This window comes from Phasianus colchicus, chromosome 6 (assembly GCF_987193195.1).
Source record: "Phasianus colchicus chromosome 6, bPhaCol1.hap1.1, whole genome shotgun sequence".
NCBI classification, from domain to species: domain Eukaryota; kingdom Metazoa; phylum Chordata; class Aves; order Galliformes; family Phasianidae; genus Phasianus; species Phasianus colchicus.
The window spans coordinates 43,199,466-43,220,194 of record NC_143441.1 but is presented as its reverse complement, the minus strand read 5'-3'; the positions used below and the strand labels follow the sequence as shown (position 1 = coordinate 43,220,194).

Below are 20,729 nucleotides of genomic sequence, written 5' to 3'. Positions count from 1 at the left end.
ACATGTTCAAGACCAAAGCTAAAGAGAAATTAAGCTACTTACAGAAGAAGCATCACTTAACTTTAAGACTCTACAATAAAAGGAAGTCAATATTTTTGCCAATAATTATTTCATTCAGTTCTTCGCCAAAAATAGAATTTAACCCAAATAATCCAGTAATTTTACGTTACTTCTTTTGAAAGAAGTTACCATCATCCATTACAAGTTGAACTAAAGTACCTTTTGCTTACTTTTGGACCACTGTACTAAAATCTGTCGCCTACTGGGTGCACATTTGTTCAAAGTTGTAGCACCCCACCTTCTCAGAGTATCACTGTAATCAAAACTACAGGTAATTCAGGTTTTGACTCACTGTTAAAGGATAGACTGTTCCAGTACTGGAGCTGAGATTTAAGCACAATAATCCTTCCTTGCAAGTCAAAATAACAGAGAACAGACCCTCCTATAAATTCCACTGATACCTTGAATCCAAACAGTTAAAATAAACAATGTTAATTAATATGATTATACTTGTAACAAAATGCTTAATAAACTAAACTGCAACAGGCTCATAAAAATAGGATTCCCCCAGCCCAAGCCTTTCAGACAGGTATTGAAATAATTGGACAATAAGCTTTAAACAGGAATAGGAATACAGACCTATGATCCTGGAGACACTCCAACAGAGGCAGTGATATTTTGCTCAAATTGTTTGCCTTGCTGCTTTAAACAGCAGCATGTTGATCATTCTCTGTCCCTATCCATCGGGCAGCAACAACACTGAATGGGAATGAAACTCAGAGATAAATCTGCAAATTCTGACGTACAGGCAGCAACTTGCTAAGCTTTGATACTCAGTACTTGAAGTAGCTGTGTCCTGATGCACTACTCAGTTTTGCTGTTTTCTAATTCCTAGAACACAAGTCAGAAACCAGCTGAATACTTCAGAACAGTTTAGCATAAACCTCCAGCGTCAGGCTGTGAAAAAGCAAGCCACTTTGGACATTGTCCTGTTGATTCATCAGTCCCTTATTTGAACAACAGTCAGAGCAAGCCTCTGTTGTGGGGCAACCTGTAACAGCATCACAACCTGTAAAACTACGCTTATGCATACCAACACTGACAGCAAACAAACCCATAAAGCTGGCAACAGACTTCACTGGCAGGTTTCTCAAGCACTTTACTAAGTTTTTGACAAGCGAGCTGTACAGAATGGTTAAATATTTTTCCCTTGATACAGCTGCTATTTAGGTAACGCTTCATTTCCTGAGACTGACATCCTACAATAATAAAATACTTGAAAATAGATGCAGAAGGTTCGATCTGCAGAGAAATATCTTCCATGGAATAACAGAAGTCTGCAATTTTGTCACGTGAGTCTGTAACATCATTACCAGGACAGATGGAATCTGTCTCACAAATGCCCTCAATACAGTATTAATACTTCTCCACTGTCACTTTCCAGAGTCTAGCAGGGCAGAACCAGTATGAAATTGAGGGAGAATTAATTAAGCAAAGAGAAAATACCTTGTGTAAGAGAATGTGAAAAAGCTTTACATATATAAATGATTCAGTATTTAAACTGACTTGCAAGAAGCCCATCACAGCTTGAGAAGTAAGCTTTAGATGGAAAGCTACATTCTACAACTGTGCTCAAAACACAGTACGTTGTACCGTACCACATGAATTACTGACAGCATCTGAAGGACTAATTTCTTAAGTCTTTACACTACTATCAGCTTATGTGCAGTTTTAAAAGCGTAAGCAGTAAGGACTTCCAAGAAGTCCCTGAGAGACAAAGCCTTTCTAAGTCTAACAACATAAGTTACCATGGCAGATACATGCAGACATCCGTGTATCTGTCTCCATTTACATCCATCCGTAACAGAAAGTTGTGCTAAGGTACAACAGCTGCACATACGTATATTGAATTTGAGATGGCTACGATACAAAGGCAATCCTGAACAAACCTCTGTAGGATATACTTTTGGGGACACCAGCTCCTTACATGCCAATAGCCTTATGCGGACAACAGAGCTGCTGGAAGCACAGAGGCGGCGGCAATCCATTCAGCTTATGAACGAATGATTCCTTTTGTATTACATCATTCAGCTACCCATTAAGGAGCTGGACTGACAGGATCCAGAATACGCGCAGCCCAGCCCTCCACAGCAAATGAGTGTTAGAAAAGATTAAGGCTCAAAGAAATTGGTGATTCATCAGGGCGTCAAAACAGCATTTCCCCAATTCTCTGCAATGTTCTAGGCTAAATAGCTGGCCGCATACTGGTAACTCCGTCAGACTTCCTATTTTGGAGTTAATTGCTGTTCCTGAAACACATAGCCAGACACAAAATACCTGCAGCAGCACACATCACAGAACGCCGTCACAGCTATCCTAATCACAAAATTATGCCATGTTACAGTCACACCTAATTTAAGTACCTCTGTTCTCTGCAGCTATTACTCCGTGGCACCTGCTTCCTAATGGGGGGAAGCCACTCTCCCCTTGGAAAGGGCACGTAGCAGCAACACGGACAGCAAACAAACATGAAAGACCAATGGAAAAAACAGATGATCTATCCATGGCTCCAACACTTCACAAAAACTTAAAATACGTGAACCAAATGACAGAATGTTTCTCTCTTACAGTTCTTTGAAAGTTAGCTAAATGTAAATGAATAGGTGGTACAAACAAAATAAAAATCAGCTTCTAGTCTCCCATATCTACAAACTTCTTCAAAATTACTGTTCTAAGATAATCTGTATTGTCAGACAAAACCTCAGAAATACATGCTGTTGTAGCAGAAATGGGTCTTCAATTATCCAGTTTGTACAGCATCAAATTACTTTTTTTGACCTGCTGAAATATCACTATTGCTAGTTTCATATTCAGATAAAGTGCTTCATAAGCTCAGTATTTTCAGGTTTACTGTTATGACTTACTGGCTTGCCTCAAATTTAGCACAAGAAAGCTAAGCGCTTTGGAGAACACTTTGGAGAAGTTAGCCTCCACATTTCCAATGGGCTTCTTCAAAAGAGCAGATTGTATGTGCTTGCATTTTCTTTCTCAAGAATATCACATAAAACAAGTGTTTTTTTAAACCTGAAGTTTTAGATAATATTCCACTCACGAATTTGATAACTGGGTTTACCTTGTGAGAAGCCATCCAGCTGGCTAGCTCTTTAACCACTCCAGTCCATATAGAACACATATATGTCATAAAACATATTAGGTTCAGCACACATACACTTTGCTTAGGGAACACAATTGCTTAAATCCCTTTCCTGAGCCTTTTACTATAATAGCAGCTTTTACTCATCTTCTACACAGCTCTCCACATACTATTTCCTCTTACAAAATTGCAGGGGGAGGGGTTAATTTTCTTCCTTACAACGTTCAATTTTGTAACATCCTTCCTTTCCACTTGCACCTGTGTTCCCATTCTGAATGCAAACTACAGAAGAGTTTTAAGGCTCACGTCAATACTAACAGTTACATGCAAGAATAAATGTACTCATTTCTAAGAATTACACAGATCTGTTGTCTAAAGGTGTCACATTACATGGAAATGCTTAAAGAAACAAGAGATTATATAGATCACGTTTTTAACAGAATGAGTATCTTACAGCATAAAACAGATCCTCATATGCACATGTACACACACGCAAAAAACTGTGCTACCCAAAGTCTGCTATTCCCCAGGCTTGAAACTGTGTTTCCTTGCTTTCTTCACATGGCCTTTTCTGCCCTTTTCTGTACACCAGGAACAGCCTCCTTGACACCAGATTTCCTAGATACCTTTACAGCCACTTCTGCATCTTCTTTCAGAGATCTCCGAGAAAAGGATGCTGTTCTTCAAAATCAATCAGGCTGCAGCCCTTGAATAAACTCACTCCTTCCAACACAAACAAAAAACATGAATCAAACGCTCCATGCACTCACTTGTATCATTCAGCTGTTATCTATACAAATCTGATAAATTCATATTCAGGAATCACAGAATTAAACATTTTATGCACTAAAGAACCAGAAAGCAACCTGGTTTAAAAACATATATAAACTCCCCTACACCCCATTACTTTGTTCTTTACAACTCCTTTATTACTACCTGTCACTTCAGATTTGTCACGCACCAAGGTGAGAAAAATCTCTTCTGCATCTAGAAGGTGCATTTTGGTAGGCAATGTACTAAATGTTTAAGGAAGTTCATACGGCTGTGCCAATTAAGCTCACTACTAATCTAAAAGAAAACCTCTGCCAGATATGTTACTTAAGAAATACAGCAGCATATCTCCCCAGCACATGTAGATTACACAAAGGTAAGCTGTTATTTATTTTGCACTTCAATAAAATAAACAAAGTAGTTAATTTCACTTGAAGCTAAACATCAAAGTTGGAGATTGCCTATATCACTTACTTCATATCTCAAAAGAAATTAAAAAGAAATCGAAATCCCTAAGTCCCCACCATCTTGCTCTGCATTGAACTACCTTTGAGTTCCAGCCATATATCTAAATGTACATATTACATACAAATCACCCATGCCTTTCTACATGTATATTTGTATTAGAGCAAGCCATAAAAAGCAACCAACACAGAACACACTTAGGCTATCTCTCTGCTCCTTTAAGGCATACGTGTGTAAACACACACACAATAAAAAGAATTACAGGGGAAAAAATAAATCTATTCCCAAACATTATTTACAAACAAGGACCCAATTTAATACCAAAAAAATTTGCAATCACTTGTCTGGGAATATCCTAGAGGTCAAATGTTTCTTAAAAACTCATTTATACAAACTTTATATTTCAGTGGCAACAAGGAATATTACTCCTTCTCCAGATATGAGACCAATTAAATACAACACTGATTTTGGCTATTTGCATAAACTGCTAATCCATAAAAACAGCAACACACCTAGCAGATTAAAATTTTCTGTAGACATTACATATAAAGAAAGCATTCTATTTCTGTATTCACCACATCGGGCCATACCTTAGTTTTCTTTTGCTGTTCCCTGCCCACAACACATAATATCCAATAGAAAACATCAATGTCATTTTAATCGCCAGAGCGAATAAGCTGATTAGTTCCATATCTTAAGAATTAACCAGAAGAACAGCTTCCAAGTCAGCAGGAAACAAGTGAAAGTTCAACTGATAAAAAGTTCCAGATCCAAATCAAAATCCTGGAGTTGTGAAATCCTAACAAGTTAGGAAAAAGAACAAAACATACTTTGACCTTTTAAAAATTATCCAATCCTTTCAAACCAGATAAGATTTACATAAAAATTAAACCACGTGAAAGGTTAATGCTTTGCAGCAATGATCCCAAGGCACTGCTGTAAGAACTTCGTTGAAGATTCAGATGTGGCCACCAAAACCAGGCCAGAGCCAGACATGAGGCTGGAAAACAGAACTGCTACAATTTCACCCCAACTGTGACTCAAGTTTAAATAGTGGTTTGGAAACCAACTCTTTCTGTGGCCATAGGCAAGCCTTAACCACTTCGCCTCAATTCCATTACCTGCAGAATATAAATAATTATACTTATCTGCCATGGAGGAATCTCGTACAACATTGTTTGGCAAGCACACATCTGTTTAAACCGTGGGCAAAGCTACGTAGTAATTTCGAGCATCTGCACAAACTGAAACTGAGAGTGAAAACAGCTCGGCGACAGCAGCCAGCAAGGCCCAACAACAACTGAATCCCAGGTGCAAAACACGCTCCGTGCGGCGGCTCTCCTGCGCTCCGCAACCCGCACGGCTCCGGCGCAGCCCCTTCACCTCTTCGGGGCGCAGCTCCCAGCGAGGGGCTGGCACCGCCCGTTCCCGCCTCGCTCCAGCCGCGCTCCTCGGGAAGGGGTCACGGCCGCGTCGCGGTGCCTTCGGCCTGCCCTCCCGCGGCTCCCTGCCGGCCTCACAGCAGCGCTCCCCCGGCTGCCGCTCCGTCACCGAGGAGGCCGGGCCCGGCGCCTCGCCCTGTCCCGCCGCCAGCCAGGCCCCGAGCCGGCGGCTGCCTCCTCCTTCTCTTCCTCCCGCCTCCTCCTCCTCCTCCTCCTCCTCCTCCCGCTCCCCCGGGAGCCGCCTCGGGTAAGAAGATGGCGGCTCCGGCCGCCTCCCCGGGGCGCGAGGGGCGGCCCTGGAGGGGCCCGCGGCCCCCGGCTCCGCCATTCCCTCCCGCCGCAGACGGGCCCCGCGGCCCCTCGCGCTCACCTGTCACAGCCGCCGCCGCCCTCGGGCCGAGCCTCGACGGGGAGAAGGGGGGCGGGCGCGGGGGTCTCCGCCGGGCGCCGGGGCCTCTCGCCGCCGCCGGGCTTTCCGCTGGCGCCGGGGCCTCTCGCCGCGCCGCCGCCGCCGCCGGGGCCTCGCCGCCGCCGGATGCCGGGAGGAGGAGAGCGGAGCACGGGGCGGGGCCGGGACGAGGCGCGGGCGGCGGCAGCACAGCGGGAGGGGGGGCGCGGGGCAGGAGGCGGCGGCGGCGGCTGCGGGGCCCGAAACGTCTCCGAGCCGAGACTCAACCACCCGCTCGCATGAGAGACCCGCTTCCGGCTCCCGGCGGAAGTCCCTCCTCCGCCGGCGGAAGGGATTGGCCGGCGGCCCCGGGCGGAACGGCGCACTCGGCCGGCACCAGCGCCACCGGATTGGCGGAGGAGCGCCCCGCGCGCGGCGTGACGGCGGGCGGCACGTGACGCGCCTGATGTCACCCGCTCCGAATGAGCGCGCGGAGGCGGCCCGGAGCCGCCCGCCCGCCCGATGAAGTTTGGCTCCTCGCGGCCGCCGGAGCCGCGGGTGGGGCCCGCTGGAACGCGGGAGATTCCGCCTTGCTTTGGCCTTACCCCGCGTCGGCCCGCCTCGCGTCAGCGGCTGCGGGTCTGGGAGCGCCTGCTGGGCTGACCCGTGCCCGTCCCCGTCCCCGCCCTCGGCAGCGCTGACAGCGCAGCAGTGGCAGCGCGCGGCTGCCCGCGCTTCTCTCGGAGCGGCTGCCGTGGGCAGAGGTGCGACTTCCAAAGGAGGCGATAAGCTCACGTGGAAGGATTTTAGGAACGTTGAGGGATGTTTCCTCAATGAGCCTTCCATTAAGGCGAGCTGAGAAAAACGGTCTCTGAGCGATCTAAGGGAGCGTCTCTTCAGTCGCATAAAGCTGAGGTGAATTCCAGGAGATGCAGACGCTTTTGTTAGACTAAACGACAAGCCAGCCTTGTCAAACGGTTTATTTAGCACAGATCTCAATCGGTTTTTAACTGCAGTTAATTAGGAGAATGGAAAATGGGGTTTATTCTCCCTCCCAATTTTTGGACTTGTAAAATTGCTGGAAAGAATCGTGTTCTGTGGCTGCTCCCCATCTACCTCGTGGCAGCGCTGCATCACCTCATAGCCAGCTGGGGAGATTGGTATCACACTGCTGCCTATCTCCTCATCTCATGGCTGTGTTCAGATACTGCTTCTGGACCCTGTTTTTAGTCCTATTAACCCTGCCTTCAAGGCATCTGATAGAAAGTCCCGTAGAAGCAATACTGCAGAAGACCTCTCCTTGTGACACACAATCCTAGAGATGTTTTCAAGATTGCTGTATCTTGCCAATCCATATCTGGTAGAGGCAGTAAAGCACACCATGGTGCCTGAGAGAAGATCAGATCTTATCAGAGGTTTTACTATTTGTCCCAAGGAAGTGTATCTCAACGTTCATTCTAGAGCAAACTACTGCTTCTGCTAACATAGGTGTTGTTGTCCTTACTAAGTTATTTCAGTTTTCCCCAATTGCGATGAGGAAGAAAACCTGAATAAAGACATGGCTAGGACAGAGACTGGTGAGGAAAAGGAATAAAACTTAATTTTGAGGATAGGTTGCTAGTAGGAAAGATACCCCAAGAAGTGCAGGAGCCATGGCTGATAAATTAGACGGTCACCATGTACGAAGAAGCATTGATTACTTAAAAGTCTAAAACAGTGAAACAATTGTTATTCCAAATGCTTTTTTATTTTGTATTTATTTTATTTCAGCAGATTACAGTTCTTGTCAAGGAAGAAAAAGTTAAAGTTGAGATTTTAAAATATGTTTAGCCCCCATAATATCCTTATTCTAGAGGGTCCTCCAGATTCCAGGTGCTTTAGATGTACAGACATACCATCTTCTTTTTACAGAGTCTAATAGTGATAGGACAAGGAGGAATGGCTTTAAACTAAGAGGGGAGATTTAGGTTAGACATGAGGAAGAAATTCTTTACTCAGAGGGTGGTGAGGCACTGGCACAGGCTGCCCAGAGAAGCTGTGGATGCCCCATCCCTGGAAGTGCTCAAAGCCAGGCTGGATGGGGCCCTGGGCAGCCTGAGCTGGTGGGTGGTAACCCTGCTCATGGCAGAGTTTGGAATTAGGTGATCTTCAAGGTCCTTTCCAACCTAAGGCATTGTACGATTCTTGTTTCTCCCAGGCCTTACCCCTGTTCAATACATAAAATAGGCAGAAAAACAAACCTGTCAGACCACTAAGGAGACTGCACTGCATCATTCCTTCTGCTAACTCAAGGTTCTGATTGCAGAGCTCATCTTCCTTTCTGTAACTGGAACAGCTGATGGAGGACTGAAGGAGAGAGAGGTACAGTGACTGATTCCTGTAAAACACCAACACTTAGAGGCATGTAGGTAGGTGGACTTCATTGTGGGTAGAAGTTTTCTTTAGTGGGTAGTTTGTTTTTTATGATTGTAGGTGTTTTTGTTTTTGTTTTTTCCAAAGTAGATGAATTGTGTTATTAAAGAATGAAAATATACACGATTATTTTAAAAGCTCAGTGTTGCAAAAGTAGTGTTATTTATTGCTGGCCATATTGATATAGAGGTAATGAGTTTATGATTTTCATTTCTTTATTGTTAAGTTTTGTTGTAGTTCAAAGTCAAAGTAGTGCACTTTTTTCCATAATGTAATGATTTTTCTACTTGTTGAGTAACTTCTAATTCTCAATGCAAATTTAATGACTGAATGCTTCCATTTTTTAATGTCAGATTGCAGAGATCAAAGAGATTTGACATTTTTTCTCCTGTATGCTAGTAGCTGAGGAATGTGTGCACAGATGTGAATAAAATATTGCAAATAACACTGTGTGCTGTGTGACTGAAGAAATCAGTCCTGTTTCTCCTGCAGCCCCAGCTTAGCAGTCTGGAAGAAGAATGCATCTCTCTAGGAAAAATGTGCTTGGACTTTATTAGTCCACAAAAGTAAAACAAAATTAGACTAACTAGATGTTTCTTGATCTGTGGTCAAACAGATGTAGAAGGAACTGTGTAAGTTACTTATAGATACAATGATTGCATTAATTCATTGATTATTGTTAAAATTATATTTGACAAGACTTTTAAAAATTAAGATTGCTAGTTCAAAAAAATGAGCTATTTGGTATATTTAAGAAGATAGCTCCCTATGAAGAGGAATGGAATAGGACAAGATTTCTGCTTTGTGAGGAAGTTGCTGCTTTAGGCTACCTTTTCTCTCTTTTTTTTTTAACCTTCTGTTTTACTCCTTTAAACTACATTCTAGTAGTTGCTTTCTCAAATGATTTCATACTGCTAATCAATGGAATAACTCTCCATGAATCACTGCTATTTAGGAACTGCTGATCTGGAACAGTCGCCTAAACCTGCGAAGCACAAAGTACTTTGGAATTTGTGAGATCCTACAAATCAAAGAATAATATTTTATAATTGCTGATGCTACTATGCAGCTTTGCAGGGAGAGAGATCTTTTCAAACATACAATACTAATTGATTGCATGCAATGGGCTATCTCTGTCAGAAAAATAAAATTTAAATAGAATGCAGTAATTATTCTGCACGGCATTGAGTTTTGCTTAGTATTTTAAATACGCAATATTTCTGTGTCAGTACCTTTCATAGGTCACAAGTAAATACTTGACTGTCTGTGTAAAAAAACAGTCCCTGTGTCAAGTAGACTGCTGTCTAAACAGTCAGAGCAGACATAGGTCAGGAGAAGCTAAATATTTTTTCCAGTGGGAGGAGAAGGTAAGACAGATTGAGTGACCTGCCCAGAGATTATGTAAGATATCCACATCTGAGTCACGGCTCTACACAGAATCCTACAGTTTAGTGAATATTCAGGCTTTCTTTACAGCTAAATTAATATTAACTACTGGGTAAATTGTCAAAAGTCCATTACTGCTTACATAGATCTATGATTCTCTATTGCTTACATATCTCTAACCATAGGAATTCAACTTGGCTGCAGTGATACTCCAACGCACAGATAGCAGCACCAAGCTGTGTGATTGTCTTGTGATTGACAGCATGAACATGTGCACTTTCTGACTTCTTTGATCAGCTGCTATGTTTGGCAACAAACCTTGTGAAATTGTGCTGTAGGACTAGTTAAGACAAACCATACTTAACAGATCTCTAGCTTTGTCCCTTTGGCATGTTAGTTACATTTTTTTAACACATAGAGACAACATTAAAATAAGGTTGTGGTTAGGTACTAGCCATTGTTAAACAGTGTTTTTCATTAATGCAGTGTAAAAAGGTCTAGGGATGATAAAAAGGTCTAAGGATGGTAATGATACATATTAAAACCATTGTTAACAGCAGTTTGTTACAAATTTTCAAGAGATGGTTTAACAATAATAATTACTGTTAATTGTACATAATTACAAGTCTGAGTATTACCATCCTATTTCATTACAATACCACCAAACCAACTAATATTCAGGCCTTATTCTATCTATACATAGCAGATCTGCAGCAGGGCCAGGGCTTGAAACCAGATCTCTCATGTTCCAGGTTTGAGCAGATCATACCGATTTCCATTTAGTTATTGTTCATGTGGGAGAACATTTGGTTCTTTAGCTGTTTAACTTACTTTTAAAAGCTAATTATACCTTAATGGAGAATCAGATCATTTATAGAGATTTTGTTGTTGAGTAAGAATTTTTTGAAACGCTCTGACATCAACTCAGATTTTAATAGAAATAAGCACGTTAGCCATTTTCTTCTTTGTACTTAGTTTTGTTATTTTATTGCTTCTGAGCATTTCACAACGCCCTTTAAATACTGCAACCACTACGCGAGGTGTGTGCTCACATGTTTATACCTATTTATCCCCAGTCAACAGGTAGCAGACTGAGGTCTGGAGATGTTTGGGCTCAACCTTGTAACTGATCCCATGCAAAAGTTGTATGTATTCTGAAAAAAAGTGTGTAATTTTGTATTCCTGTCCTCTTAGCCTTATGCTGAGACCCAATGAGGACTATATACGCATACATTTTTATTTCTCAAACTTTCCTTTTCAGACATTAGGATCTTGAATCATATTTCCTGCTCTTGATCTCATAAATATCAAATTAACTTTTCTATTGTTTTTTTTGTTTTTGTGTTTGCTTTTGAAGCAATTTTATTTCTCCCCTTCTCAATTATGTTGGAGATCTATGGAGAAAATTGCATGAAAAATTTCAGCCCACCAGATGAATGTTTTGCAAAGCTACGAATATCACATGATTGTAGTAATACAAGGCAAGCTCTATAAAGCTTATTAGTGAGCAAGGATAAAATGTTTAAAGTTTGATAATTTAAATTTGAGTACTTGAAAAATAAGCAAATACTTTCTATAGCAGCCTATTTGTGGCACCTTTGTTTCCAGATATTCAAAAATAAAATGTACTTATCAACTGAAATTAACCTTTTGTTTGGCCATTAATCCATTTAGCACCAGACAGACTTTTTAATATGACCCAGCCATCATAGCAGAATATTTGAATATGTAGAAAAAGACCATATCTCAAACTCAGGAACTGTATCTTTTTTTTTTTTTTGAAACTAAAATGCTAATTATAAAATTATGTTTATAAAGCAACAGTTTTTCATGAATCTCTCATTAGTTATATCATTAAATATTATGAGGTGTGTTATTAGCATGGAGCATAATTTAAGTCACAGAGTTCTCCTAAAATTTTCAATTTACATTGAGAAATGTGGCATTTTGCTTCTACTCAGCATCAAATACCCCTCTGTGGCACAGAAGAGCAGAAGTAGTTCTTAAAAAGCAATTCATCAGAAGTGTATCTGTTCAATTACACCAATAATGAGGATCCTTTAGTTCTTATTCATAGGCATATATTCCTCAGTGGATAAAGGAGAACATCTGAAAAGTGGTAAAATTCAGTAGTGAAGTGTTAGGAGGTTCTCAGCTCAAATTACTTGAATGTTCGTTTGAACTTGGAATTGTAGTGCTAATTGGTTATAAAGATACTCCGTTCTCTTTGCCATTCTGTAAATGACTGTACAGTGTTGAAGGACAAGGAAATTAGAGTCCTCACCTTGTCTTTTACAGAAATTGATGTTTCAGATGATCAGTTAAATCTCTGCTGGGTGTGCAATCCTAATGTGCCTGAATTACACGTCTGAATTACTGTAGGGCAAAAGGAGGTTTTTTTCCAATCAAACCAGGCTGTGGGTAGATTGTGAAGGTGGTCTGTGAGATTTTTGTTGGGAAGGCTGGACTTGAATATTTCTAAGAGGTCTTGTTTGCAGCCTCATGACATCCTACAGCATGGTCAAGAACACTAGCAGAGAGTCAGGACTCAAATTACCAGGTGTGCACTGACTGAGGAAGGGGAAGACATACGCAGTCCTTTGCTCTTCAGAGTCAGCACTTCTTGTGTAACCTGCATGGTCTGAGTGATTTTGCTTTGACTGGGCAGCTTCAAACTCTCCTTCCCCATCAAATACATACAACAGCAGTATGCTGAGAGTGTAAGTTTACCCTAACACCATAGAAGAAGACTTTAGCAAGCTCCTTTACTCGTGTATTGTATACAAAAAAGGTTATCTGTAAAGTGACTGAAAGCTTCAGGTTTAAAATAAAAAGCACTTGATGATGTCTGTAGTAAATATACAGGAAATTCAGATGCAGTGAATTTTTCTTTACCAGTTAAAAAACATACTATGAAATACTGTGGGTTACTTGTGGACTCTGAGAGATGCTTTAATGCTGGATAGTGCTTTTTATCCAGAGATGCTAAGGTCAAAGTGAGTTGCAGTATCTCTTTGAGATTACTGCTTTTTAGGGTCATTGCAGCTTAGGCTGCAAAAGAATGTATCCAAAGCATCCTTTCTGTGCTAGTGATTCCCAGCTGCTGCCATTGTCCTTTGAGACCACCAGCTGCTGATGTGGTTGGGGAGGGACTGCTTCAGCCACATCAGGAGCAGTGGAACTGCAAAACTGGGTCAAGGCAACTGTGCTTTGTCCTTCAGATGCAAAAAACTGCGCAATCTGAATAAGGAGACCATGTCTCCCTTTTCACAGTATTGTCGAATCATAGAATCATAGAATGACTTTTTCAAAGTACTGGATGTACAACACCTGACACTTCATTTCAGCATCCACTAGGTTGACAGTTTCTGGTCTTGCAGTTCTTTTCACAGCTTCAAGAACTGATCTACCCTAGCACTCACAATTAAACAGCTCCAGTGAAGGGGTTGTTTGGTGAGATTTATACCTCATGGCTTGGTTATGAGGTTACATACTTCTTTGTGATATTTTTGCTGGAAGAGGTGATTAGGGAGGATGGCATCAAAGGTGGCAGGAAAACCCCAGCTGTATTCATCAGTCAGGATGCGAAGATTTTTTTCTTGTTTATTTCTTTACACTTACCCTTTTGAATTACAGGCTTACTGCTCCTGAAGCTGCAGAGCTCAAGGTGATTATTACACAAGTCAAAAAAAATGTCATTCTTCACATACTGAAATGTCTAAAAGCTGATTCTGTTGTAGATCACCTATACTCTGCTTTATATAAAAAAAAAATAATGGCAGCTTGTGAATCATAAGTATGAGTCATCAAAGTGGGGTATGTAATCAGTGGGAATCTGTAACACCGAGTCCTGAAAATCAGCTGATCATAAAATCATAGAATGGTTGAAAAGGACCTTAATAGATCATTTAGTTTCAACCCTTGTGTTGTGGGCAGGGTTTCCACCCTCTAGACCAGGCTGCCCTGAGCCACATCCAGCCTTCAAGATCATGCTTGAATAGTGTTAATTAGTTAATTTAATTGATTACAGTGTGAGCTGCACCTCTGGTTACATTTGTATTACATTGTCCATTGCACTGTATTAAATCATCCAGAGATTTCCACTAGTCCCTGCCTGCTCTCTGATAAGCCCAGCCCATGTTCCCTGCTGTTCTAAAGAGAGAGGTGATATAGCAGGGCTGGCCATTTCTTAGCTCATTTTACAAGGCTATCCTTACCCTTCCCGTCCGGTGTGTGGGGGACAGAACTGCTACCTTTGCCTTTAAATACTTCTAAATTGCCATACATTGGAGTTGCTTAGGATTTATTTATGCTAAAGAAATCTCTGCTGCCCTGTCTTTGGATATTTTATGCTTACAATTTACAGATACACTATAACATATACTGAGTTCTCTAGCATGTTCTATCTGGACAGTAATGTCTGATTGTTCTTTACACCTCTTCCACCTCAATCAGAGAGCCCTGCTGCTGAGGCCAGTAGAAGAATCTCTTAATGTGCTGAATGGTAGTTGTCAAGATGATCTGTTCATCCAGCCTTGTGAGTGCTTTTCCACATTACAGAGCCCTTTTCTATACGATGGAGATTCACTCCTGGTTTTCAGCCAGCAGGAAGATTCCAATTATTTTCAAGAAGGAGAGTTCCCATACCCTTTATTTTCTAACACTCGGATGCAGCAGAATCTTGTGTGAGAAGCCATGATGCTTTCTTCTCAGTTTAATCTTCAGCTAGCAGTCTAGGCATCTCCAGCATGTTTCTAACCAGAAGGCCTTGATCCTCAGGAGATTCTTCACAGAAAGGATTTTCCTCTAGAAATTGCTGTTTCTCATAAAAAATACTGTCTGAACTGTTCCCTCAGCTCCAACAGAGCCTTCTGCTTGGACTGCTGCTTGCTTCTAAATTTGTGAAGAGGGGCCTTGCTGAACTGCCCATCTCTAAGGAGGAAGGAGGTTATGGTTCATTCTTCCCAACTTTCTAGGGCTCTGCTGACTGAGCTGAGGTGCTGCCACCACACCCTCAATCGTCTTCCAGACTGGGATGATGACACTTAATGGTAGCTGGTGTATTTGAAAACCTGCTTTCTTCCAGCCCAGCAGTTTCTCCCTTCCTAGGATCTCACTGTTTTGGGTTTATTTGTTTGGGTTTTTTGTTTGTTTGTTTGTTTTAAGTAATATTGACGGGTATTTTTTCTATGATCTAGGCCTCCTCCCAGCTAGATCTCTGCTATGCTTTATCAGAATACACAGCTCCAGGCATGCTGAATGGAGTGCTCCCTTTTTCATTTGTATTTGCTGCTCCTGTTGGGTTCATGAAAACACCTATACTGAGAAATGCAGGTTTCTAAATTGTCAGTAGGTAGGGCAGAGCCATGCAGTGGAGCTGAAGCTGTGCTGATGCCCACTGCCCTAATGTTTCCTGCCTCCCATGAAAAAGATGTGCAATAAAAGAATGAGTTTCACCAATTTTCAGCCTGCTGCATCGAGATAAACCAAAACAGAAGTAAAATGAATCAAAAGAGACTCAGATACAAGTTCACCTATCTCGGTGTACCTGGCCCTCCCAAAGCTGCTCATATGTGCCAGACTTCGGGACTGGCGCTATCTGTAAAAGGAGCAGGGGAAACCCCTGCAGATGGCAATGGCTGTAGATGTCTCCTTGCCACCTACTGACACAGCTGTTATACATCTAAACTGCCTACTTTGTTCTGTTTGGGAACCTCAAGACACACATAAGGACAGTACTGTTCACTCAGAGGTTTCGTGTAATCTTAATTCTAACTTCCCCGTCAGTGTAAAGGAGGTAATAGAAATCTGATTTAAAAACAAAGCAAAACTGGTTTATGGTATAGGAGGCACAAATAGCAAGCTCCAGCTGGCGGTGTGCTAAGCTAAATCCAACATGGAATATTTGGTGCGTCAGAGAAGTAAGATTGTTCTTCGCATATGGTCACATGGTCACTATTGTTGTGGATGTGGTCAGTTAATGCTGACTTGGAATGCAAACTTACTATTAATCCTTTTACTATTACTATAGAAAGATAATAAAATCACAACGAGAACTACCCAGTGAAAAAAACATGTTTATACTACCTTTTTTTTTTCCCCCTCTCTATGCTAGTTCAGTTATGAGTTAGATCTTTAGGGCAGGGCGCTTCTCTGTGGTGTGCTGTGAAATGTGCTGGTGATTCAGTGCTTAGTGGGCAGACGTATGCATCAGAAAATACCCTGACTTATGAACTTGGCAAAAGCCAATACCTGATAGCAAAAAAAATGTGTCCAGGTGAGACACAAATGTTGCAAGACTTGTCCATCTAGGAGGTGCTTTCTTCACAACCAGCTCTCTGGCACAGAAGTGCAATATTTCACTCTAACCTGCTGTGCCTCTCCTGTGTTTAGACAAAGAGGAGAGCTCTGATAGTACAGGGCATGAACTGTACAAGTGCATGTAGTGTACATCTGAACCCCGATTTTCCATACACAGTGGGTTTTAAACGAAGCTTGATGCTGCCTTAAACCATGTTGGTATCTTTTGCTTTCCAGTTCCTCTTTTCCTGTGTTGGCACAATAGTAGCACATTTTTATGTCTGCTATGGATAGTATTTGTAGCCATATGTTTCTGATTTTTCACCAAATTGAGTAATATGTGAAGGATATCACATAGAGAAAACACAAATTATCTTTTTAAATTAACTGTGAAAGTGGTCTTGTCTCTAAAGAAGCAGGCTGCCTGGCAGGCAGGGGTGAGCAGGTGTGAGAGGTGTGGAGCAGGTGGGACATTGGTGGGTGATGCCCAAGGATGGCACAACAGCACTGGTGGTCCCTTGAAGCCCAGAGGAGGCCTTGCTGAGTGGCCAGCAGGGAGCTGTGTGCTGAGACACAGCCCAGCCTGGAAGCTGGACCACAGGCACACAAATAAACCCAGGGGAAATGGGAAAATGGATGAATGTGACCTGCATTGCCTCACAGACCACTGGGCAGAAAAAGGTCCTGTATGTCCCTGCTGATGATCTGGGCCCATGCTTGTGGGAGACAGATGTGCATCAATGACCTGTAAACAAACCAGAGTTATGAACACAAAAAAATCTTATATAGGATTAAATGGAAATCTACAAATATTATTTAGGGTGTAATCTTTCTACTGTGAAAAATTAATTACACTGAGAACCAGGATGGTGGAAAGGAAAAATGGAGAGATGCATGCAGTCGATTTGTTTTGCTTTGTTTTAATTGAAAAGCATATTATTTTAAAAAATAAAGCACAGGGGTAAAAAAACATTTTGCTTCTCCTGACTTTGTGACTGGTACTGTTACCTCTTTTGCCCATCGACTTTCTCTCTTCTTTAAACTCCTGGCATCTTGTTTTTTAATTAAATAGTAAGCTTTTCAGGGCAGAAGCTATATTCAGATATGGAGCAGTAGACACCCAGCAGCAATAAATACTTACCCTGATTGGCACCACTGAGCAATATAAACACTATGTAAATAATGAGAAAGTCTGAGAGGTACTGAGTCCTGGGTAAACACTGTTCCTTTCCAGCAGCTTATGTTATAGTTAAATTAATTCTAACGATATACAAAGCTCTGTTGGTGCATTGGCTAAAGGCAGCCTGAATACTCCTTACAGCTATGGAATCTTGTGAAGAGCTGAAAGAGCCCCATGAAGTCCTCTGGGTGTGAAGGTGCTCTGGGGAGAAGTTGGTTGGGAACTTGGAGCCAGAATTTCCCACCCTTTGGGAAGGAAAAAAAAAAAAGAAAAACTGAGTCTTCTTCTTACATGACATTCAGGATGGCATTTAGCTCATAGATTCAATGTCTGTGCAAGAGATATATCCCAGCTCCCACTATAGTTAGTGAAACCTAGAGAGCTATTCAGCTGACTAGTATTCAGTTACCCACGTATGTTTCTCTAATGACATTTGCAGTGCCCACATATATTTTGCAAAGCCATGATATGCCACAACTTCTGGCTGCCCCTTCAGAAGGAGAAAGGTCATATTTAATGTTGGCAATTCCACATAAACGTTTTGGATACCGCAGGCAAAGCTGGCATTAGACATCTAAGTTTAGCCAACTGGATTGTGTCCTTAAAGGTCTATTTTGATGAGGTGGGCAGATCTCTGTATTACCCTGACTGTAATGAAAGCTGGGACGTCCAGCTCACATGCAGATACTTACCAGGTGTTTTAATCTATCTGCAAGGTAAATCCTAGTATCCTTTAAGGTATGCTCTAAGATAAGACTTATCTTAGTGTCCTTCAAGATAATACTTAAAAAATGATTTGTAATAGTGTAAAAGTGTTTTAACCTCCATTTTAAAATCAGAAGTCTTAGAATAAACTGAAGTTGCTAGACTTCATGGCAACTTGCATAGACTTCAGATCTGCTCCAAGTGTGTCCCCTCTGAACAAAATAAAGTTCACACATGCTGTACAGGGACACCTGAGCTGGCTCAGGACCAGGAACACTCTGCTCATAGTAGTGTGATACCAGCCAGAATAACCAGCATAGAATGAGCTCACATGGAGACCCTGTGGCCTTGCACTGTGCACTGACCTGTGCAGAAGGCTGTGCAAAAAATACATATTCTCAGATGTTACTGAAATTGCATTATACATCTCCAAATCTTTTTTTAACTTTCCTTCTCCTTAATTTTTCATTCTTTTTTTCTTCAGAAAATATTTCCTTCTGATTATGTGAACTTACTGCAGCAAGAGCTATCTTTTGTTTATGTATTTATACAACACAGACACAAGGAGCATTTAGTCACTGACAAGGACATGGTAGCAAAGCAAAAATAGAGTTAGAAATCTAAAGTGCAAAGAAGGGTTATGCATCAAAGATGATACAGGTCCACTGAAACAAGGCTGAGGTCTCCTTAGTTTTGACTCAGCTCTTCAACTATAGGAATATCCATATTCATTTTAATGAATTATATTTTTAAAAAAATTGGTATTTGGGTAATGCCCAGAAGTTTCTGTCCTTAATCAGAAGGAATTACAGCATAAGGTCGAACAAAGGAAATGAGAGGGGGTGTTTACACCACGGTTGTGCTACCTGGAGTAGGAGCAGGATAGATAGACTGACTGTCTCTGTATTCCCAGATGTTCTCAAAGTGAGCAGAAACTGAACACCACTAAGAGTTTTTATCTGAAAGTCAGTACCAGTATGTTTTTTCACCTCTTATAAACAAAGAAAAAGAAGGGTTTGTTCTGCTTCACTGGAGCAAAAAAAATAACACAATAGACTTCCATTCAGGCACACAAATAGCAACTGTCCTGTGACTTCTCTATTTAAATGGGTATCCATGGTGAGATCTGCATCGCTTTCGTTAGATGGCTGCGGAACTGTGCGGTGGTTTACACTGCAGACAGGAAGGAAAAGAGGGCTTAAAAATTCCCCTTACAATGAATGAATGGATGAAAGAATAAATGCAGAAGATACTAAGTCTGTGTTACAACACACTGCAAAAAAAATGACGTCTGTGTTGTCCATCTCTGTGCTGCTATCCATCCGCTCTGCTTCTCCAAGCCCATTCAGATGAAATGCCAATCTGTATTTGGAGGTACACCATAGACTAACAGAAGGTACATAAGTAGATGTGAAAACTGCAGCCTTACAGAGACTTCCTTCCTAGGCTGCTTGCTTTCTTCTCTGTTTGTTGACAGATGGGGTTAGCAGTTTGCCCCATGCTACATGTAGTTCCTGGGGTGAGCTGCCAGTGCAAGTGCCCTCTGCAGGGTGCTGATGGGTGGCTGGACTGTGGATGAAAAAAACAGACTGGAGTAAGAATGTCAGACTTCCTCAACTGCCTGTTTTCTGGGGAGAAAAGTAGATGTGCTGAAAATTTAGGATACTGTTGGCTATATCGTCAAAGTTGTTTATATTCAAAATCAGTGAAATAAAATTGAAAATCCACTGAAGAAGTCTGAAGTAATGAATGATGGCTGTCTGTTGTTGGAATAATGGTGCAACTTGTTCTCAACAAAGATTAGCTGTTCTGCCAAATACAGGTTCTAAAAAATTGTGCGTGGAACCCCAAAATAATCTGTGACTGGCTTAAGAGTGAAATATGAGCATATTACCTTCAAGTTGTTATTTATATTTTGCATTAAAATACTGAGCTTCACACTTCTAAGATTTTATCTGTACATATATCAGCTGGTAAAAATTTAAAATGTCATATTTTGGTAGTAAGTAGAATGTAAATCTCCTTTTATAGATCCTAACATTCACCATAAAATTATTATCATTGCCATTGCTGGATGCAAGGTGGAAGACACTGATACACCAGTGAGGATGCACTGAACTTTGATTTCACTGAAACAAGTAAATAAGCTGTTCCTGTCTTGAAGTGAGAACCACCTCTGACCTACATACTTTTTTAAAATGTTCTGCTAAGGAGGTAAAACATGAAAATATTTGAAAAAATGAATTCTGTCTTTGCTGCCATCAAGGAAAAGCCCCCCAAATTTTGTGTATCTATATACATATATATATACCTTATACCATTCATCCTTATATTCTGCTTGCACATGAAGACTGAAAGTAGTCTGATCAGTAAACACTCTTCTCATTCAATCCAGTTCAGAAGCAAGGTGCTAAACCCAGCTGTTAATGGTACAGCAGCTACTGAAATGTGAAAGCACAGTTAAAAAAAGTGCTAAGTTTTCAAGTGTTTTCCTGGGGAATCCAGCCAGATTTTTGAATCAGACTA

At 41.4% G+C, this 20,729-nt stretch overlaps 1 protein-coding gene and 1 long non-coding RNA gene across 7 annotated transcripts in view; one reads left to right on the top strand and one right to left on the bottom strand.

Moving 5' to 3' along the window:
• The window catches only part of LARP4B (La ribonucleoprotein 4B), a 53,436-nt gene extending 47,095 nt beyond the window's left edge, over positions 1-6,341 (bottom strand). For 2 of the 3 annotated variants that reach the window (XM_031615981.2, XM_031615983.2), the window contains exon 1: positions 6,203-6,341. The gene's annotated coding sequence lies outside the window, so the exon portion shown is untranslated. Of the gene's footprint in view, positions 1-5,773; positions 5,997-6,202 lie in introns of those variants that run through there. The other variant, XM_090143112.1, reaches the window with a different exon arrangement.
• A 412-nt stretch (positions 6,342-6,753) lies between these two features.
• Positions 6,754-20,729, top strand: part of LOC149917574 (uncharacterized) — a 29,057-nt gene continuing 15,081 nt past the window's right edge. For 2 of the 4 annotated variants that reach the window (XR_016467877.1, XR_016467876.1), the window contains exons 1-2: positions 6,754-7,135; positions 8,526-8,628. This is a non-coding gene — a long non-coding RNA (uncharacterized LOC149917574). Of the gene's footprint in view, positions 7,136-8,525; positions 8,629-10,203; positions 14,443-20,234; positions 20,475-20,729 lie in introns of those variants that run through there. The other 2 variants (XR_016467878.1, XR_016467875.1) reach the window with 2 other exon arrangements.